The 24,271-nt window shown below is 35.4% G+C and overlaps 1 long non-coding RNA gene across 1 annotated transcript in view; it reads right to left on the bottom strand.

Moving 5' to 3' along the window:
- Positions 1–1,152: 1,152 nt before the first annotated feature.
- LOC103887031 overlaps positions 1,153–24,271 on the bottom strand; it is a 57,289-nt gene continuing 34,170 nt past the window's right edge. The window contains exon 3 of the long non-coding RNA XR_002523925.2: positions 1,153–1,175. This is a non-coding gene — a long non-coding RNA (uncharacterized LOC103887031). The remainder of the gene's footprint in view (positions 1,176–24,271) is intronic.

Consider the following 24,271-nt stretch of genomic DNA (forward strand, 5'->3'; position numbering starts at 1 on the left):
TTACTACAGGTGACACAGATTTTATTGTAGTTAAGAGTGTAGTTAAGAGTTTAGGGCTAAAGAGACATTACTTAGATCTTTGATCTGCAGAGGTCACTTAGAAGGACCTTAGACAGCAAAATAGCTTATCTTTGTTTTCCTTTTCTCATCTGAAAAATGGAGGTATTTATCTCCAACTAATGTTCCCTAGATTATATAGCATATTTAAAGTACTTAGCTAAATGCCTGGTACTTAGTAAATACTCAAAACCTGTCAACTCTCATTATCATCACCATCATCATCATCATCACTGTTATTAACAAGAAACTCAGTGATTTATTATGGGTCTATAAAACAAAAGACATACTAACAAATTAGTGTTAAGTGTCAGATGAAAACTAAATAAATATTTGGGGTGCATTGGGACTGGGAGGAAATTTCTTCTTGACATTTTTTCCTCCTTCTGTTTATCAGTCAAGAGTATTGGATACAGTAAGAAAATAACAAAGCTTTAAAAATAACTTTATAAATTCCTCCTTGTGCATGTGTCCATCTTTGTATGCTGTTTCCTTTAGATTGCAAGGACCTTTAGGCCAGAGACTGCATTTAACCTAGTGTTTAATATGGGCATTTATTTATTCAGTCTTAAAACTTCACTCTTGAATAAGCTGCCTTGGAGCTAAGGAGATCAGGCATCCCATTTTTTGAGGGATTATTTTATTTTTTAGTACATTTGATGGGTGGCCTGTGAAATCCTAAAGCACAGCAATTTCTCCTCCCCACTTTTTTTTCATATTGCAAATATGCTTACTCTAGTGTAGTAGGATTGTCATTCCTGGGTTCAGGTAGTGGCTCTGCAGTCAGTACTTCTTTAGCATTATATAGCACAACTCTGCCCAGTCTCTCTAACTTTACAAGTTCTCGAATTAGTGAATGAATGAGCACTAAGCGTTTTCTTTGGACTAGGGCCAGAGCTACATATTTTGAAATATATTATTTCAGGTAATCATCAAACAACCCCAAAGATGCATATTATAACTCTCATTTTACAGATGAGAAAATAGGCTGAAAGAAGTTACGTGATTTACCTAAGGATATTCCAGGTGGAGGACAACAAGTTGAGAGGCAAATTTGGAATTGTTGGAGCATAGAGTGCTGGGAAGAAAGCAGGTGGAGGAGGTTCAGCAAAATAGATCTGGAAAGGCAAGCAAGGGATGTAATATGAGGCACTTTTTCACCATGCTAAAGGATTTGACTTTTATCATGGAGATTAGAGGCTTTCAAATTTAAGATTCATTGACATCATCTAGTATGACTATTAAAAATGCAAATTATTGCTCTAATCCACCACTCTGGTTCAGTAAGTCTGAAGTGGGGACTAGAATCTGTATTTTAATAAGCAGACCAAGTTATTCTGTTGGTTTGCAGTCTGTGGCCAATGGGGAGCTTTAGAAAGACATTTTACAAGTGAATTTCATCATTCTTGGGGAATGAGGAGGATAGATAATTGGGATACTAAATTAGAGGTAAGAAACCATTTAGATCACTGGTTCTCAAACTTGTCTATATATAGGAATCACCTAGAAAGCTTTAAAAAATACTCATGCCCAGGTTCCACTTTCAGAAATTAAAATTTAATCAGTGTGTGGTACGGTCTTGGCATTTTAAAGTTCCCATAATAATTTTTATATGCAGCGAATTTGAGAGCCGCAGTTTAGGAGGTTATTGCAATAGGAAACTTTGCAGCTCTGAATTAATGCAATTGTCAGTCCATTAACATTTCTGGGTAGATTAGAAAGTGGAAGTTATTTCTCCAAATGACTCTTGGTAGCCTTGTGCCAGGGCCTTGGGCTCTGCTGAACACCTGCTTGGTGCATTGCCTAACACAGCAACCTGGAAATTTTAGGGAGGTAACAGAGATGTGAATAAAGCTAGAGAGGAGCAGAGAGAGACTGGTTTCCAGCAATGTGGTTTCAGTCTTACCACTGTCTACTTGAAGTCCCTACTTTAGTCCTCTCTGGTCTGGTTATTCCCTGGTTGGGAGAGTTGATTAGCTTGACAAATGTAGCTGAATGGTAGTGGCTACTTGGGATGTTATGTTGAAAATTATTTTGAGGTCAGGCCAGGAGTCAGCAGGAAAAAGACCCCAGTTAAGTAAAACTTTCTGCCAGGGGATGTGAAGGGGGTTATAGGAGCCTCAGGTCAGACATTTGTTATCCTGAGCAAGATGTTAATTATGAAAACATTCTCAGCCTAGACTTTATATGCAGTTGTTCAAAGTCCATTTCTAAAAAACAAAGAAAAAATTCCCTGCCTTGACCTTCCATGCACTGCTTAGGAGCAGATTTCTTGTATATAATGTTGTTGTTTACTTTTTGGTCTCCAACTGCTGTTCTACAAATCTCCCACTTTGTAGTAATTTGGGTAAGAATATACTGTATGGCTTCCTTTGCTTGTTCTTTCCAGGGAACGTATCCTGTTGTAATAGAAGAAGTCATATGCACGTTCATTCTCTTAAGAAGGAAAATACTGTCCTCTGATATAAATGAAGACTGAGAGACTTTCCATCATGATTTTCTTTTATGGTTGCAACTATCTTTCATTGTAGGTTGCTTTCTGGAATTTTCTAACCCTAGGATTCCCTACGGTTAGTTGCTGGCTTATGCTATTTCAAACATACTTTTGGGGGGTAAATATGCATTTCCTGCAAAATATATAAGACAAAGAAATAGTATTAGTTAAAAAAATCTTGTGTAGCAATATGTCTCAATAAAACAGTGGAGAAATTAGAAAAACCCTGTGTCAATATTATCTTACATTGGATAGTAACAATTCCATTTTACAGATGATAAAATTGAGACTCAGAAAAGAGAAAAGGGATGGGATTAACATTTCATGATCAGCAGATCTGGCATTCAGCTAAGTGTTTAATGTACTTATTTCATTTATTCACAAAAGCTATGGGAGTTAGGTATTATCATGTGCACTGGTCTGAAAGTTCCTCAAAATTTGTATGTTGAAACTTGTCCCCATTGTAGTCGTGTTAAGAAGTGGGGCCTTTTAGGAAGCAATTATATCATGAGGACTCCACCCTCATGAATAAATAACTGCCTTATAAAAGGCTTAGAAGGAACTAGCTTAGTCCTTTTCTGCCCTTGCATTCCTTCCACCATGTGAAGACATGGCTTCCTCTCTCCAGAGGATGCAGTAACGAAGCACTATCATGGAAGTGGAAACTGGGTCTTCACCAGATACCAAACCTACTGGTGCCTTGATCTTGGACTTCTCAGCCTCCAGAGCTGTAAGGAAATAAATTCTTTTTTTAAATAAATTACCCAGTCTGTGTTATTTTGTTATGGCAGCATAAATAGATAAGACATCATCCCTATCTCATGGATGAGGAAACTGAACATCAGAAAGGTAAAATACCTTGTCCAAGGTCAGACAGCTAGAAGTAGTGAAAATACCACTTAAATTCTGCTTTGACTTACTCCAAAGCTCCTAAAACCTGGGAGATCCATGACCTTCTGACTTCCAGGCCAGCGTTTTTGCTTTGTCACCATCATAAGTTGCTGCTGTTATCCTTCAAGTATCAGAATAGACTTAGCCTGCATCACATTTGACCCTAAGGTTAAGAAAGTATTGTCTCTAGAGTTTTAGAGCATAATCTTACTAAAGACTTTAAGCTGAGAGCTCCAGAAGTTCTTGGGCTAGACTCAACCTAAGATATGAGAATAGTAAACCTGTGTAGAGCATTGTGTTAGTCAATTCTCTCATTGCTGTAAAGAAATTATTGAGACTGGGTAATTTATAAAGAAAAGATGTTTAATTGGCTCATGGTTCTGCAGGCTCTGCAGGAAGCACGATGCTGGCATCTGCTCAGCTTCTGGGGAGACTTCAGGAATCTTTCAGTTATGGTGGAGGGAGAAGGGGGAGTAAGTACTTCACATGACTGGAGCAGGAGAAAGAGTGGGGAGGTGCTACACACTTTTAAACAGCCAGATCTCGTGAGAACTCTATCACAAGAAGAGCACCAATGGGGATGGTGCTAAACCATTCAGGAGAATCTGCCCCCATGATCCAATCACCTCCCACCAGGCCCCACCTCCAACATCAGGGATTACAATTCAGCATGAGATTTGGTCAGGGACATAGATCCAAACCATATCAAGCACTTAGTATGTGCCTGACACTCTTCTAAAGTCCTTTACACATATTAACTCATTTGATTTCCCTAACAACTACTGGAGTAGGTGCTATCCTCAGTCACATGGTACAGTGCAGGAAGCTGGAGCACATAGCCAGAGCCCAAGCCCCTGTTTCTAGCCATTTCTCCATGCTGCTCACATGTGTGACTTCCTTCGTCTCTTCTTCCCTCCAGCCTAACGAATGCTGCCCAGCAGACTGACCTTCAGATTACAGCTACTCACTGCTCACTCCGTTTTCTGACTGTACTTATCTTACATAAAATCCCTCCTGGGATTTCTAAAATAATTCTTTTCTTTCTCTTTAAAAGAACAGTGCCGTGGTACAGATCTTGGGGTCATGCTGGCTGGAGTTTTCCACTTTCCATCATTGCTTGAATTGCATGTTACCCTGTATCTGCTTTAGACTTATCTATTTTGCTTTCTCTGCTTTGGGTTTGGTTTTTTCTACAGGCCTAGAATCTATAATCTCCAAAGAATAATTTTCTTCACATTATTTTACGTTTCTGAGAATGCTTTTAATGGTAGATATTTTAATGTTCTATTTTAAGGAAATGACAGGCCCTTTAGCTAATCCGCTTGCAGTTAGATTTATTTGCTATCTGAGCCTCCAAAGATCAAGCTGTCTTTTTTTGAACTGACAATGGAAAGTATATTAATGTTTCTGGCAATATAGGTACTATATAAACTCAAGAGTTTATGCAGATTATTTTCTGATATTGAAATTGATTATTTCCTGTGAAGTTGATTATAGCTATTCAGATCATGAAAATAACATGTCAGTGCCTTTATTATTTTAGTGAGTGGAATTGCTTTGCTTTTTGTGGTAAAATAGCAGTTTCATGATGTAACTTTTAAAGTATACTTGAGTCTTTTTTTTCCTGAATAGCCATTTTCAGAGGGATGATCTATGGCTTGTCAACTTACAGTATAGCTGATATAAAAAGTTTGTGATGGCAACCCTAAATGTTTTATCACCTGTCAGAAATTTCAATGATAATAAAAAGTAACATCCTTTAAATTAATTAGACATGATTAGGACTTCAAGCCCAGAGGCCACATCATTATGCAAAAATTATAACAGTTAGCTCTTTAAATTACCATTAAATTGATTCTTATGTTAATTGATATCTCACTTATAACCCTAGATTTAATTTATATAAGATCTTCAGAAATAATAAGGTGTAATGAAATATTATTTTGAAAAAATTCTTTTGAGGAAAAACACACTGAAAAATTGAGTGTTATATTTGACTCTAGGTAGAATTTCTGTACTAGAATAAAGCTAATTTCTCAGGAAATGGCATGGCTTCCATTCATCCCCTGTGTTTGTGCAGGCCCCCACAAACACCAACAGAAGCTGCACGTGTGGTTCAATGGGGTAATTTTTTTCCCCAGTGAGCACTGTCTTATCTTCTCCTGTCTGACGCGGGAAACAGGGTTTAATTTAACCATTTGAGATGCAGCATGTGCTGTGACACATGTTGGAAAAGAAGGGTAATGTGACTGTGCACAGAGTCGACTTTTGAAGATAGGACGTGACATATATTTCAGAGAAGAACTGACACCCTGGGGTAGAATTAACGAGTAGAGTATCACCCACAGGGTTTGAAGAAGCAGGTGCTGATGAAGTACAGGTTTGAAGTTAAAATACTAGTTGCAAGCAACTTGGAATTAGTTGTTCTTCAAGGACACATTGGGATGAACTGAGGCATAGCCTCAGTTCAGGTACATAACCTCATCATGCCTTTTTTTCCCCCTCTGGTGACTAGTTCTGAATCTGTGAGATGGCAAAACAAAATAAAATGTTCTGGGCTCATTTAGAGCATTGAGTTTCTCCTAACTAAAATACCTTTATATTAGTATTTTGAAATTTCTTACTATATTGCAAATTCCATGAGTACTAGGAAATATAGCTTATCAGTATTATATGGGCCTAATTCCTTGGGTTAGGTTTTCAATTGCTTAAGAATGTCCCAAGGAACCTCTGATTTTCTTTGTGGATTTTAGCAATAATGATATTCAAATTGTAAAGTGCAATCACAATATTGCATATGACAAGCAACTGTATTTATAAGAATGGAATTAGGATTGAAACATCCAGAAAAAACTGCTGGAGATGGGAACTTTTAAAACTCCCCCATAAATGGACGCATTTCCTCATCTTCATGGCTAAGATCTTCATTCATGTTTATATTTTTGTTTTGTTTCTGTTCTGTTTTCTTTATTTTCCACACCTTGTCACAACCCAGGTGACAGAGATGCATCTAAGAGGCAAGAAAGGTCAGTACCCACGAATACACAATAGGAAACAAGCATGGTCTGAGATAGGAGACGCAGATGATGCTGGTACAGGAGCTTGTGAAGAGGGGATATAATATCTAAAATGTCCAGAAGTCATAATGCAAGGAAGGTGCTGAGATGGTGTGTCGGTTCCTAACTGCCTGGAAGAATATTTCCATCATTGCAGAAAGTTCTATTGAGCAGTAGTGCTGTCCAGCACCCGTTGAGCAGTGCTGCCTACTCAGACGTCTGAATTTTAGTTCTGGAGCTTCTCCTCCAAACTGCTAAATTTTGATAACCTCAACCTCTTCCTAGTTGCTTTCTGAACTTGCTACCTCCATGATACCTTTTTTTTTTTTTTGGCCTTTTCAGTTTTTTAAATACATAGGTAATGATTCTTTGTATTAAATTCTCTCTATTAACATTTGGAGACTAGTGAAAAAAGAAAATGCAGGTCTTCTTTTTCAAAAAGCATAATAAAAGTGCCATAAACATACATAGTAAGATTTCTTTGGTCTTTCTCTCAGTTTTGTTTTGTTTTGTTTTGTTTTTTGAGATGGAATCTCGCTCTGTTGCCCAGGCTGGAGTGCAGTGGCACGATCTTAGCTCACTGCAAGCTCCGCCTCCTGGGTTCACACTATTCTCCTGCCTCAGCCTCCCAAGTAGCTGGGATGACAGGTGCCTGACACCATGCCTGGCTAATTTTTTGTATTCTTACTAGAAACAGGATTTCACCATGTTAGCCAGGATGGTCTCAATCTCCTGACCTCGCGATCTGCCTGCCTTGGCCTCTCGAAGTGCTGGGATTACAGGCATGACTTTCTTTTAATTTTTGATGATGTTCTTTACTTGCTGTTTAATGCCAGTCTAACTAAAACAGAATTTTAAATTAAAATATTAAATTTAAAACATTAGCATGAGTTTTACTGGTAGTCTTTACATTGCACAATGCCAGTTTTAACTGTAAATATCAGAGCATTTAACTCATGCGTGGAATCTCTGACATCACACAATTTGTATTTTGTGGCTCATTCCTGGAAGATGTCTGCAGAGGGTCAAGAAGGACAGACTTAAATGAAACTCATGAAGTCTGGAAGGAAGAAGAGAAGATACTTCCAGGCATACGGTTTGGCTAAGGGAGTGCTTTCAGGCGTGGTGTTACACACAAGAGCCCAGGACGTGGCCCATAACGCAGAGGGGTAAGCCTGATGGCTTTCCCTATCTCATTGGCTATGGAATTAATGTGGTACATATCAGCCAGAGATGAGATCTGGGGAAGTCAGGCCAGGTAAAATCCTTTGTTATGGGACTGACACTGGACCCAAAGCAGAAAGGTAGCCTCCTAAAGATCTTTAAACCTCAGTACTGGAACACACTAGGTGTCTAGATGGGTGTGGGTAAGAGGCTTACCTATCCAGATAGGGCCTCTAGCCAGCCACCTACATCAAAGGCTGTGCTGCTGCCAGCCCAGGGAGGGCATGGCTGCTCCCAAGCCCTGCTCCATGAAGCCATGTAATACATGCTTCCAACCCTAACTCTCCTGCTTCCATGCCCAGGCTCATGCTGGGGCTGGAGGGTGGCAGTAGTCATTGGGCAGGGTTGTGGAGAGGGAGGCTCGTCAGGGTTTGGGCACCAGAGTGAGGAAGAACAGGTGGGTGAGTACACAATCTGGGAAGGTGTCAAAGGGTGGGACCATGTGTGAGCTGAGGCTTAGAGTGTACTCTTAAGTGCTTAGAATGTACTCTCTCATTCCATAGGACTTCACTTACAAAACACAAATTCAATCATAAAATTATTAAGAATTTAAATTGTAATACAGTGACCACAGAGCATTTAACTCCATGTGTGGGATCCTCCTGAGCATGGGGTCCTGTGCGAGTACATTAATCACATGTATGTGAAGCTGATCCTGATTAAAATGACATATGTAGTTCTGTCTCCTGATGGGACCCTGACTGATGTGGATGGGAAACCAGAAATTGGGTTAACTCTTGAAAAGAAGAGCACAGAGCAGCAAAATTCTGCTCAATGTTTTCTCCTCCCGTGACATTCCCATCTGCACACATATTAGTTGGCTTTTCAACACAGAATTATTTGGGGCCTCCTTTCACTACTGACATTTCTCATTTGACTCCCATGTTCATTGGCACATTCTTTTTTAAATGCAAAGTATTAGGAAGTTGATTTTCTTTATTACTATTGTTTCATCTCTACTCCCTTCAACTTTTACCTTCTCCAGATGCCTTGATTTTACCAAATTATCTCAAGAATAAACATTTCCATACAAAATTACTTCTATTTCTATTTCTGTCTTTGACATACCTTTGTCTCTCACTTGTGAAATAGTGTTTTCGTAAAGGAAGAGCATTTTTAGTGTTGCATCTTACTCTGTGTAGAATGTTTAAGTTCTGAGACTCTACACATAAATTTCGAAGAGGCTCATGCTCCATGCAACTTTCATAAGGATTTCCGAATTCGTTGGGTGGCAAATATGCATACCTATACTTTATGCTCTGTTTCTTCTGCTGTATTGACTTTGGTGTCTTGCAGGAGCAATTTTCAAGCTAATGTTTCTGTATAGGCTGGGTGCTTGATCCTTTGGAGGTAGGAAGGGACCTGGCTTTCTTTCCTCCCACGTATCTAATCGGAAATGACCTGGAGTTTCTTTCTTTCCGTTGTACTTAGGGCATTCTTTGCAGGCTTGCTGGATAGCTTCATGATCTCTCCTATACCAGTGCTTCCTAGTTTTTTTTCAACTCTGACACTGAGTTCGTTGGGGGTAGAATTATAGGCCCAGTAAAAGTTTAATCTAGATTGAATTTAATATGTGACATCTGTTGCAATACAAGAGCAAACAGAGGGTGGAGCTAGGTTTGTTTTCTGTTCATTCAAACCTTGAATCACATTTTTGTTCCCAGACAACATATATCCACATTCATAGAGTCAACATTTACCAATAGATTTCTACATTTGAGTTCAAATGAGGAACAAAGTCAGCTAAGGAAAATTTAAAAATCCATGTCATTTGGCCAAATAAAGGAGAACTTTGGTATCTTCCAAGAAGTCCAAACTCACTGGTTGAAAAGCAGTTATTAGTAGGCTTAAGTGGCTGGGAAAATAACAGGAGAGTTTTGCATTTGAAGAGATGAATAATTTTAAGGAGAGAGACTAGCAGAAGCTAAATAATTGTCCTTTTCACCTGAACATATGCCTGAATTAAGAAGAGAATCTGGGAAAAGACAGAGGAGATTTCTACCTGAGGACTGTTTCTTCCCAAAACAGAGCCAAGAAAGAACCAACCATATTGAAAAGGGCATTTTTGATTAAGATAAGTCATGTAAATATTGTACAGGTAGCTGCAGAAAATGTTTCCTCTCAGTAGGGAAACAATCTGCTTTCCCCAAGACAAAATTGATCAAATGCGCATTTCCAGGATAGACAGCCTGCTGCAGACTTCACTACAGGTTGCTGAGGTGTAAATGTGGAGAAAGTGATGCATCTGATAGTTTTGCCCCTATGATGATCATGAGTACACACCAAGGAATATTAAGCACTTAAATCTGACATCTGAATCTATTATTTTCATTGCAAATGTACAATGAGTGACTTTTCAGGAATAAAATTGGAGGCTCATTCCATGCATTTTTTTCTTCTTATAATAATAAATAAGCCATAGTTATTTTCTTCCAAATATGTAGCTTAAAGCTTTAATTGAGAAACATTTTGTTTTTATAACTCATTTTCTATACTGATTTTTCCCTTATTTTATTCAGACACATTTTCATACTATATTTTATAAAATACTATTTTATGTAGAATTTGGAATGATAGACTTAATCATCTCCTGATATGTTTTTATCCCAGAAATGTGACGATTTCATGCTATGGTCTAATTGTTTTTAGTGTAATATGCATTGTGTGCATATAATATGAAAGTTTACACATATACTGTTTATTATTCTAAAGGTAAAATATTTTAGCGCTGTTACGTCTTTGAGTCAGTAGACACTATAAATCAGCCACATCATATGAAACATCTGCTATAATTAGAGTGTTCTTTAAAATGTATATTTCTTCATTATGCTTAAATATCAGCCATCTTGGTATTCACCTTTCCATTATTTATGGCACCGGGAAAAATATCAGATGAGTTGGATTAGGACTCAGGTTAGATAGCATTTTAAATCAGTGCTTGTATCTATGATGTTACCTTTGCAAGATGCTTTGGGAGGTAGTTGATTTTTCAATTATATGACTACAAAGAAAAGCTAAAAATATTTGTATTTGCTTTCCTTGTTTGTATTTTTTCAGCTTGTTAAACTGGGATCTGCTTTGTCTAGGTTATTGGAAAGCTCATCGTCATCCAAAGAAATGTGGTTTGCAAATTAAAACAGTAACATCCGCAATTTCCCCTAGAGAGACTTGCTTCTACCCTGCCGGCGGCAGTATTACTGAGTAACAAATAGTTAGAAGGTTTCTCTCAGCTGCCACTGTGTTTATGAGGACATGAGCACTGGCAGGCAGGGACCTGTCCTCTGTAGATGCTAATACAAACTAATGTGAGCCATAGTCACAAATTTCTTTTGGAGAAATGGGATGACTGTTATTACTACTAGATTGTTTGCCAAAGGCAAAAAGCAAACAACAATAACAAAATCTTTCTGATCCCTCCACTGTCTGCTTCATTAAGTGATGCTCCAGACCTCAGCTAAATACATTCCCTCTCTGGCCCTAATGTTGCAATGCTCATTCCTATCAAAGTAGAAACATTGGCCAAGTAAAGGCAGTAGAACCACAGCCTAAGATTGAAAGCCAATTGTGTTTTTGTTTAGCTTTGTTCTGTATTTTTGATTGTATGCTTGATATCTGTGCTTAAGCAAATTTAGAATCTTGAAAAGTAACGCATTATCCACAATCACTCTGATGACTCTTTGAGAACTCAGAACTAGGACAGAGGGAAGAGGAATATAAGGAAACCTGTGCATGTGTATACACTTGAAATTACACAAAAAACTATCAGTATCATTCTGAAATCACTCTTTATTGTGTATGTACGTTGTTGCTTGTATTTATGTAATTATCTCCGCTGCTATCTTTCATTATTTATAAAATAAACACTGGTGGTGCTATATGCCAGTTTGTGTGATTATTCTAATATGAAAATATTAATTAGCCTCAAACATAAAGTATAAATAGACAACTATAGGGATAGAGTAAGAAGAAATCTGTTTAGTGGATTAGGTTTACAGAGAAAGTTAGATTGAGGGCCAGTGTTCAAGCTAATGAGAAGATGGAAAAGTATTCCTGAAAGAGTGAGCGATATGAAAAAGATCTTGGCCATGGGAGGCTAATTCCAGAATTCAATCATATCTCAGAACGCCTGAAATCCAGGATGGATGGGGGACAGTGAAATCTGATTTTTCAAATGATTTCAATGACATATCAGAAGGAAAGGACAAGCAGTTGGTTCTGTGACTTTTTCTCTAGCTTCAGGAATATGTGAGGGTTTGAATCTCCTTGGCAATATTAATTCAAGAAGTTGTTAGCTGTTTACCTGTATTGGATTCAAGATGAATGAGAATCTGTCTAAGAGTTATCAGATGTCACACACCTGTACATCATTGTCCAGACGTGTATTTAGGCTGGTATTGATAAGATGGGGCAACACTAGAGAATGAGTGCTAGTTATACACCTTGGAGAAGCCACATGGCTAGCTAGGTATAAAAGCTGAAGAGATCTCTGATTATCTATGCACAGTGAGCCTTGTCTATAGTGATCACACACAACTTGAATGCGAAATGATCAAGATATTGGAAACTGCCTAGAAGTCACTAGGCCTCTTTTTCGGTGGTGTTTTGCATACAGCTGTTTCCTTTCCTGACTTTTTTCTTAAAGCTGGATATACTCAGTGCCAGGTAAAACTAGTAATCTTGTAAATTAGATGTCAGTCTGGACTCAAGACCTGTGCTGTTAGTAGAACAGAGTGGGAGTTGCAGATGATATTATCTGCACATGCAATTATCATTTTTCATCATAAATATTTCATTTCTCAGTATAAACATAAAAATTAAAATTAAAGTCTCCAGTTAATCTAGAGATAAGTATTGTAAATATATCCTTGAGATTCAGATACATCTATATCTAATGATTATTAATTTCATACATTTATTCTTTTATATATTTTCTCATATGTGCTTTTATATTGCTAAGGGTAAATATGCATCATTTTTAATGGCTGCATAGAATTCCATTGTGTGGCTCTTGCATGATTTATTTAACCAACCCCAATAAATACAACTGCTAATTTTTCACTATCAAATTCAATACCATCTTTATATATGTAAACATTGCTTTTCTAAAAATCCTTATCAATGTATAGTTCCCCAAAATAGTATATGCAAAGGTCATCTACCCATTCTTCTGCCCACACTGAATTTACATTTAAGAAGACTCTTGCCAGCTTAATAGTTGGAAAATATCTTTTTGTTAGTATTTGTGTTTTCTAAATACTCTTAATATAAAATGGAAAATTATAAAGACGAAGGTGAGTATCATTTAAAATTCTGTCACATAGAGATAACTATGTTAAAATCTTGGTGCTTAGCCTTCTGAACACTTTTGAATGCATACATGCATATGACTTTTCAAAATAAATGGGACTATACAATACATGCTATTTTCACTCAACAATATATTTAAAAATAATTTCTAATGACAAAATGATATTCTATTGTGTGCATTTCACAATTTCCCTATTGTTCAACATTTATGTTGTCTCTTATCTTTCTGCTATTATATAATAATGCTGTGATGAACATCCTTATATACAGTGTTACACACTTGTCCAATTATTTTCTTAATATCCTAGTCTAAAAATGAAATTGGTGGGTAAGAGTATATTTTATACATGCATATATATATATTCAAATTGTCTTTCATAAATACCAATTCCTGCCTTTATCAACAGTGTATATAAAAATCCATTTCTTCACACTCTAGCCAACACTGGATGTAATAATATTCTAAATCTATACCAATATAATAGGGAAAAGGTGTTTTAAATTATACATTTGAGATTCAGTGAGATTATTCTTTACTATTTATTGACCATTATTATTTCTTCACTTGTAAATTGCTTTCTGATGACCTTTGTTCATTTTTCTAGTAGGTAGTTAATCTTTCTTTTGAAGAATCCTATAAATATTAGAGGATATTAACACTTTGCTATGATTGTTGCTCAACTTTTAATTTTAATTATGACCATTTTTCTGAGCTGAATTTTTAATACTTATTTAGAAAAGTCTACCAATCTTTTCTGATATGCTTTCTACTATAGAATTTTCCTCACTCTAAAATTATTGAATTATTTTAATTTTTTCTTATAGTGTTTGATTTTAATCTAGAAGTCAGTGATTAATTCATTTAACAATTTTTGTTTCTGAATTTCCCAGTGACATTATAACTCTTCTACCTCCTCCATCAATTTGAGATTTATTTTTTCATATATTAATTACTTTATACATACATATATATTTATCATTTCTGTCAATAGTGTTTAAAAATAAATTTTAATGGTGGATAGACCATGTCCTTATAATACTTAGTCTTCCATATAAATGTTGGAGTATTGTTGCTTCATTCCAATTGTAAATTTATTGAGATTTTCAGAGGCCTTGCATACAAATAATAGATTTATTGATAATCTTCACGTTCATAATATCAAGCCTTCTCATCTAAAAAGTAATTACCAATTTAGTTAAGGGTTCTTTTATTAGTCTTATGAAATGCTTATATCTTTTAAAAATATATTTTGTGTATTTGTTGTTCATTCTTATGCTTTTTAATGTATGGTATTTACCAATTAGGTTTTATATACATACACACATATATATCCATATGTGTATATTTAAATTTATATTGAAAAATAACACATGTATTTAAAAAGTACAAAAACATACTAAGTTACAAAAAAACTAATTTTGTAACATGTGAACTCACTTAACCATCACTAAAGTCAAGACATAATATTTTTGTTGTTCTAGAAATTTAGTAATGTGCCTCTCTCCTATCATGACCATCTTCCTCCTCTCAGAGACAATCAGAAACTTTACTTTTATGATAGCACCTTGCCTTTATTTATAATTCTATCATGTATGTGTACATTTCTAAATAATATGGTTTTGTTTTGCTTGATATTTAACTAAAATGAATGACCATTATATTTTCTATCCAAACTTGCATAATTTGTTACCTTCATACTTTAACTGATATTCTTTTCAATACTTTAGCTGATTTTTCCTTTGTTAAAGAAATAATTTACCAGCTTGGGTAATACAGCAAGACCCCATGTCTGCAAAATAAATTTTAAAAAATTTAGTTGGGCATAGTGGGACATGCCTGTAGTCCCAGCTACTTGAGAGGCTGAGGAGGGAGGATTGCTTGAGCCCAGGAGGTTGAGGCTACAGTGAGTCATGATTGTAACACTGTCCTCTAGCCCAGGTAATAGAGTGAGACTCCGTTGCAAAACAAAAAACAAACAAACAAAGAAATAATGTAAGTCTTATGTTGTGTGTAAATTATGTTACTCATGTTCTCTTTTCCAACATTTATAATGCTCATTTAATTGTTTAGGGTTCTTCTTAACTTTTTGACTAATAACGTTGTTTACAGCTGAAGAGAACAATAATAAATAATGGTAATAGTGGGGAATCCCAGTTTTGTTCCTGACATTAATGGCCATACTTTGTTAGTATTTCATCATTATTATGATGCTAGTGGTTGTTTCGAGATATATATGTGTATCACATAAAGCAAGATCTTTATATTCTTATTCTCCAAAGCATGTTCTTCAGAACAAATATAAAATATTATCATGGGACATTTTGCTGTCACTCAAGGCAATCATTTGGTTTTGTTGTTTTGCCTGTGTGTATATATATATATATGTATACACACACACACACACACGTATATATTCTGGAGGATGTCTTTTATACTATTGATAATGCCATCTGAAAACATTATATTCCTTTATTTAATATTCTTCAGGAAAACTGAATCATTTTCTTCACACTTATTACTCTACATTTCTTAATTTTACTTATAGTGATGCTATATTGTTGTAGGGCCTGTGAATGGGATCTTTTAAAATTATAATTTATACATTTGAGTTTTATAATTTTTTATATCTGGACCTATAAGAAGTTCTCCTATTAGATCTAACAGCTTTTTCTATTTACTTTTTAAAGTTTTTCCAGTAAATAATTATAGCATTTGTAAATAGTACTCATTTTTATGTCTTCTTTTTAAATATTTATAACTTTGGAACTTCTGCTGCTGGCTAAGATGAAGTAACAGGGATAGATTTACTCTCCTACTCTAAACAATAAAAGAATTGGACAAAATATATGAAACAATGACTTCTGGACATTTAGAGAAAGACAGTGCAGAACTGTGTTCCCCAAGAGAAGGGAAATAAGCAAAGTGAGTCCTCTAACTGTACCAGCTTTCTGCCTGAAGGCAGTTTACAGACTGCAGTGCAGGGAGGGAGTAACCGAACAGAGCCTGGTCAATTAAGGAGAAATATATTAGAGCACGGGGATGTTGGCAAGCTAAGGTTTGCTTAATACTGTAGAGGAGGAATCTGCAAGCATAGAAGGAGCCCCTCTTTCTATGTGCAGGTGTCCAGAGCTCCTCTCAAGTCTTTGGATAAGTACCGATTTGCACCTGTGTGACAGAAAACTACCTAAGTCAGAAAAAAAAAAAAAAAAAAAAAATCACTGAGCAGTAGTACACAGCAGAATTTCCTAAACTCATAAAAGCTGGGATGATTTATGTTTCCAAGGGCCTGAGTGGAAAGATGTCAAAATATATGAGGCATTGAATAGAGTTCCAGAAAGGTATTGTCATAATAGTGGGACTAAGTTAGCATTAGATTAACGATTCTGTGGATTCACCCCAAAGTATCTTCAAAACCATCTTTTATAATATCCAACTTTAAGTGTTCTCACCACAAAGAAATGATAGTTATGTAAGATGATGGATGCTAATTGGCTAATTATCACAAAGAAATGATAATTATGTGAGATGATGGATTTAATCATTTCAAAATGTATACATGTATTGAAACTTCAAACTCCATACATATCAACAGTTATTAAAAATACATATACAATTATTATTTTTCAATTAAAATATAATTTAAAACTATAAAGAAAATAATTCCAAGAAGTTTAGCTGCATGCTAAAACACAACACTATTTAAGGAACTCAAAAAATTCAACATCTAACAATGTCAAATTGATATTTTTTACAATACAATACAATATTAACAAAAATACAAAGAAGCAAAAAATTTGACTCACAACTAGGAGAAAAATCAATCAATAAAAAAAATTCAGAAATAACAGGGATGGTGAAATCAATATAAAAGGCATTAAGACAGTTATAAGTATGCTTATATGTTCAAATAGGTAGAGGCAAACAATGATGATAAGAAAAATGAACCATATGCAAAAGCACAAATGGACTAGAGATTAAAAATATATTATCTGAAACAAAAATTGCATGATGAGATTAATAGATTAGACACTGAAGAAATACATTATCAGTGAATGTAAGTATATAGTAATAGAGCTATCCAAAATAAATCACGGAGGAAAAAAGACTGGACAAATGAAACAGACTATCAATATATATCAAATAGCATAACATAACGTATAATTGGAGTCCCAGAAGGAGAGGAATACAATAATGGGAAATAATTCCAAGGTTGGTAAGTGTATACATACACCTAAGAATCTCAAATCATTCCACATAAAATAAACACACTAAGCAAAGTCAAAGTACTTCATGTAAAATTTGATACACCGGGTGCGGTGGCTCACACCTGTAATCCCAGCACTTTGGGAGGCCAAGGCGGCGGATCACGAGGTCAGGAGATTGAGACCATCCTGACTAACACGGTGAAATCCTGTCTCTACTAAAAGTGCAAAAAATTATCCGGGCGTGGTGGCGGGCGCCTGTAGTCTCAGCTACTGGGGAAGCTGAGGCAAGGAATGGCATGAACCCGGGAGACGGAGCTTGCAGTGAGCCGAGATTGCGCCACTGCACTTCCAGCCTGGGCAACAGAGCGAGACTCTATCTCAAAAAAAAAAAAAAAAAAAAAAAAAAGAAAAGAAAAGATAAACAGTGATAAAGAAAAAGGTATAAAACAGGCAGAGAAAAGACACATTATGCAGAGAAACACACAAAAAATTGACAGTAGGCAACACTTTAGAAACTATGCAAGCCAGAAAATAATGGAGAAAGAGCTTAGATGTTCTGAAAGGAAAAACAAACAAACCTGTTTTTCTAGGTTTCTTAACCCAGAAAAAAATTCTTTTAAAATGAAGACATTTTAGACAAACAGATGCTGAGAGAATTTATTATCACCAGAATTCTACCTGTGGAAATGTTGAGAAGAAGTATTTCAGGTAGAAGAAAATGATGCCAAATGGAAATTTGGATCTATACCTGGGAATGAGGAACACCAAAAATAATAGGTACATAGGTAAACACCAAATAATTTTTTCCGTATATATATATAAAATACTTTAAGTTCTGGGGTACATGTGCACAACGTGCAGGTTTGTTACATAGGTATACATGTGCCATGTTGGTTTGCTGCACCCATCAACTTGTCGTTTACATTAGGTATTTCTCCTAATGCTATCCCTCCCCCAGACCCCCATCACCCGACAGGCCCCCAGTGTGTGATGTTCCCCTCCCTGTGTCCATGTAATCTCATTGTTCAACTCCTACTTATGAGTAAGAACATGCAGTGTTTGGTTTTCTGTCCTTGTGATAGTTTGCTGAGAAAATTCAGCATTATCCTGATACCAAAACCTGGCAGAGTCACAACAACAAAAGAAAATTTTAGGGCAATATCCCTGATGAACATTGATGTGAAAATCCTCAATAAAATACTGGCAAACCGAATCCAGCAGCACATCAAAAATCTTTTCCACCACGATCAAGTCAGCTTCATCTCTGGGATGCAAGGCTGCTTCAACATACGCAAATCAATAAACACAATCCATCACATAAACAGAACCAATGAAAAAAAACACATGATTATCTCAATAGATGCAGAAAAGGCCTTTGTCAAAATTCAACACCCCTTCATGCTAAAAACTCTTAATAAACTCGGTATTGATGGAACGTATCTCAAAATAATAAGAGCTATTTATGACAAACCCACAGCCAATATCAACTGAATGGGCAAAAACTGGAAGCATTCCCTTTGAAAACCAGCACAAGACAAGGATGCCCTCTCTCACCACTCCTATTCAACATAGTGTTGGCAGTTCTGGCCAGGGCAATCAGGCAAGAGAAAGAAATAAAGGGTATTCAATTAGGAAAAGAGGAAGTGAAAGTCGAATTGTCTCTGTTTGCAGATGACATGATTGTATATTTAGAAAACCCCATCATCTCAGCCCAAAATCTCCTTAAGCTGATAAGCAATTTCAGCAAAGTCTCAGGATACAAAAATCAGTGTGCAAAAATCACAAGCATTCCTATACACTAGTAACAGACAAACAGAGAGCCAAATCATGAGTGAACTCTCATTCACAATTGCTACAAAGAGAATAAAATACCTAGGAATCCAACTTACAAGGGATGTGAAGGACCTCTTCAAGGAGAACTACAAATGGTTGCTCAAGGAAATAAGAGAGGACTCAAACAAATGGGAAAACATTCCATGTTCATAGATAAGAAGAATCAATATTGTGAAGATAACCATACTGCCCAAAGTAATTTATAGATTCAATGCTATCCCCATCAAACTACCATTGACTTTCTTCACAGAAGTGGAAAAAACTACTTTAAATTTCATATGGAACCCAAAAAGAGCCTGCATTGCCAAGATAATACTAAGCAAAAAGAACAAAGCTGCAGGCATCATGCTACCTGACTTCAAACTATACTACAAGGCTACTGTAACCAAAACAGCATGGTACTGGTACCAAAACAGATATATAGAACAATGGAACAGAACAGAGGCCTCAGAAATAATACCACACATCTACAACCATCTGATCTTTGACAAACCTGACAAAAGCAAGAAATGGGGAAAGGATTCCCTATTTAATAAATGGTGTTGGGAAAACTGGCTAGCCATATGCAAAAAGCTGAAACTGGATCCCTTCCTTACACCTTATACAAAAATTAACTCAAGATGGATCAAAGACTTAAATGTAAAACCTAAAACCATAAAAACCCTAGAAGAAAACCTAGGCGATACCATTCAGGACATAGGCATGGGCAAGGACTTCATGACTAAAACACCAAAAGCAATGGCAACAAAAGCCAAAATTGACAAATGGGATTTAATTAAAGAACTTCTACACAGCAAAAGAATCTATCATCAGAGTGAACAGGCAATCTACAGAATGGGAAAAAATTTTTGCAATCTACCCATTGGACAAAGGGCTAATATCCACAATCTACAAAGAACTTAAACAAATTTACAAGAAAAAACAAACCCATCAAAAAGTGGGCAAATAATATGAACAGCCACTTCTCCAAATAAGATATTTATGCAGCCAACAAACATGAAAAAATGCTCATCATCACTGGTCATTAGAGAAATGCAAATCAAAACCACAATGAGATACCATCTCATGCCAGTTAGAATGGCAATCGTTAAAAAAGTCAGGAAACAACAGATGCTGGAGAGGATGTGGAGAAATAGGAACGCTTTTACAATGTTGGTGGAAGTGTAAATTAGTTCAACCATTGTGGAAGACAGTGTGGCAATTCCTCAAGGACCTAGAACTAGAAATACCATTTGACCCAGCAATCTCATTACTGGGTGTATACCAAAGAATTATAAATCATGCTGCTATAAAGACACATGTACACGTATGTTTATTGTGGCACTGTTTACAATAGCAAAGACTTGGAACCAACCCAAATGCCTATCAATGATAGACTGGATAAAGAAAATGTGGCACATATACACCATTGAATACTATGCACCCTTAAAAAAGGATGAGTTCATGTCCTTTGCAGTGACTTGAAGGTGAAAACCATCATTCTCAGCAAACTAACACAAGAACAGAAAACCAATCACCACCTGTTCTCACTCCTAAGTGGGAGCTGAACAATGAGAACACATGGACACAGGGAGGGCAACATCACACACCAGGGCCTGTGGGGGAGGGATAGCATTAGGAGAAATACCTAATGTAGGTGACGGGTTGATGGGTGCAGCAAACCACCATTGCACATGTATACCTATGTAACAAACCTGCATGTTTTGCACATGTGCCCTAGAAATCAAAGTATATTAAAAACAATTATTCTTTTCATTCCCTAAATGAGACACTATTAGGCTTATGTCTTCTTATATGCTCCATAAGGTAGTACAGAAAAGTAGTTTTCAAGAGTTTAATCTTCTACATTCTATCTTGATTTGTGAAATCACTTTTCTAGTTACTAGTAAAAATTTCTGTTGTCATTTAAATAAAATATATGTATCTATCTGAAAAAAAAGAATTGACTGCATGAAATAAAAATAATAGCAATGTGTTTGGGCACTTATATGTAGAAATGAACTGTGTGACAACAATGGCACAAAGGATGGGAAGGAAAAATGGGAATATTATTTTAAAGAACCTGTGATAGGTTTAAGATGCATATTGTAAGAAAAAAAAAGGAACCAAACCCAAAACGGCATAATTAATAATCTAGTAGTGAAGATAAACTAAATTGTGAAAAATCTCAACAAATTCACAAGAAAGCAGGAAGGGTGATGAAAAGAAAGAATAAATAGGAAAATAATCAGACCATGAATTTCATATCTGTAATTGCATTAACATTAAATGATCTAAGTTCCCCAAACAAAAGGCAAAGGTTGTCTGATTAATTTTTTAAAAGGATTAAGTTTGTGCTGTCTATAAGAAACCACTTTAAGTATAAAAAGACACAGAGAGATGAGTAAAAGGATGAAGAAAGATGTATGTTTCTATACTTAAAAATCAATGAATACTAATCAGTAAAAAGCTGAAGAGACTATATTTATATCAGGTAAAGTGGTTTTTAGACTAGAAAATATTATTTGGGATGAAAAGAAACTTTTAATAATGATAAAAGAGTCAAATCATCAAGAGGGCAAAACATTCTTGAAATGTTTGCATGCCTAATAAGAGCTTCAAAATACATGAAGCAAAAACCTATAGAGCAGAAAAGAATGGACAAATCTTGAGACGTAGCTGGAGATTTCAATAGTCTTCCTTCAACAATTGATGCAATATATATTTGGAAATTCAGTAAATATATAGAAGACTTGAAGAACACTATCAACTAATTTGACCTAATAGTTACAGAATACCCTATCCAATCATAAGAGGACATATATAATTTTAAGGTACACAGAATATTCATTAACATAGATCACATTCTGGATCACAAAATAAATCTCAATTAATGTAAAAGGTTTGAAATAATACAAAGTATTTTTTTTTGACCATAGCAGAATGAAGAGGTTGTTAACAGAGATATATGAATTATCCTCACATATTTAGAAATTGAAAACATGCTTCTAAATAAACCCTAGAACACAGAAGTAAGCAAAATAATCACTAGAAAATATTTTCATTTGGATTATAATAAAAACAAAACACAACCTATCAAAGTGTGTAGAATAAAGCTAAGGCAGTGTTGAGAGGAAAATTTATAGCATTGATTACTTATATCAGGAAAGAAAAAGATCCCGAATCAATGATCTAAACTTCCAGCTTAATAAATGAATAAGAGAAGAGCTAAACTCAAAGCAAAAGGAAATAGTGAAGATAAGAGCAAAACTAATGAAGTTGAAAACAGAAAGGCAATAGAGAAAAGTCCATGAAACCAAAAGCTAGCTCTCTGAGAACAATAAATATGATAAATTCTATAGTTAGTAAAAGAACAATAATAGAATATTATGAAGAACTTAATGTCAATAAATTGGACAACTCAGATGAAATTGACTCATTCATTGTAATAAACAAACTATGAAAGCTCACTAAGGAAGAAATAGATAACCTGTTTAGTGCAGTGTATTTTATAAATTGAATTTATACTGAGAAACCTTCTCATAAAGGAAACTTAAGGCCTAGATGGCTTTATTGGTGAATTTTACCAAACATATAAGGAATAAACAATAGCAATTCCATCCAAACTCTTTCAGAAATAACAGGGAACACCCCCAACTCATTTCATGAAGCCAGTATTTCTCTGGTACAAAATGGAAAATATAGTAAGAAAACTTCAGACCAACATCTCTTATAAACAATTGAATTCAAAAATATACAAAAATATTATACATTATATCTGTTCATCTATTATAAAGTCACATGCATGTGTGTGTTCATTGCAGCAGAATTCACAGTAGCAAAGTCATGTAATTAAATGCCCAGCAATGACAGACTGGATAAGGAAAATGTGGTACATAGACACCATGGAATACCATGCAGCCATAAGAAGAATCAGATTATATCCTTTGAGGGGACATGGATGGAGTTGGAGGCCATTATCCTTAGCAAACTAGCACATGAACAGACAACCAAATACTGCATATTCTCACTTATAAGTAGAAGTTAAATGGAAATACATGGACACACAGATAGGGACAATATGAACTGGTGCCTTTCAGAAGGTGGAGGGTAGGAGAAGGGAGAAGATAAGGAAGAATAACTAATGGGTACTAGACTAAATAGCTGGGTGATTAAGTAATCTGTACAACAAACCCCATGACACAAGTTTACCCATGTAACAAACCTGTACTTGTACCCCTGAACTTAAAAGTTAATGAAAAAAGGATTATACATAATAATAAAACAGATAATGTATCACGACCAAATGGGATTTATCCTAGAAATGTAAGGTTATTTCTACATTTAAAAATCAATACAATTTCCCATAGCAAAATAATAAAGAAGAAAAATTATATAGATCATTTCAGTAGTTACAGGAAAAAGCATTTAAACTGGAGTCAAACTCCTAGGCTCAAGTGACCCTCCCGCCTCAACTTTCTGAGTTGCTGGTGCTGGGACTATAGGTATGTATCACTGTGCACAGCTACTGATACAACTATAATAGCCAAAATAAATTTGAAAAATATGAACTAAGATTGACTTAAACTTCCTGACCTCAAAACTTACTATGATGCTACAATAAGTGAGGTAATGTGTTCCACATACACATATGTGGAACATTATAGTCAGTCTAGAGAGAGAACAACAAATACATGATTGATTTTTGATTGAAGTGCCTAGTTATTTCAATAGGGAAAGGAGAGTCTTTTCAAAAAATCATCCTGGAGCAATTGGATTTCCATATGTAAAACAGTGAGCCTCAATTTTTATCTCACACTGACACAAAAAAATAACTCAGAATGGATTACAGACCTTTGTGTAGCATGTGAAGTTATAAAACTTCTGGAAGAAAACAGGAAAAAAACCCTCTTTGTGATTTCGATTACTCTAACATTTCTTGCACATGACCCCAAAAACTCACACCAAAAAAGGGGAAAAATTATTAATTAAAATTTAAAATATTTTCCCTTCAGAAAATACTGTTAAGAAAATTAAAAGATAAATAATAGACTGCAAGAAATTCTTTGCAAAACATGTAATTGATAAAAGGCTTGTGTACAGAATATATAAAGAGCTCTTTCAATTTAAGAAGCCAAATCAAGAAAAAGTAGATTTGAAAGAGAAACATTAACATAGAAGATATATGAATGTCAAATATACTCATGAAACATGCCCAACAGCA

This window comes from Papio anubis, chromosome 8 (assembly GCF_008728515.1).
Source record: "Papio anubis isolate 15944 chromosome 8, Panubis1.0, whole genome shotgun sequence".
NCBI lineage: Eukaryota > Metazoa > Chordata > Mammalia > Primates > Cercopithecidae > Papio > Papio anubis.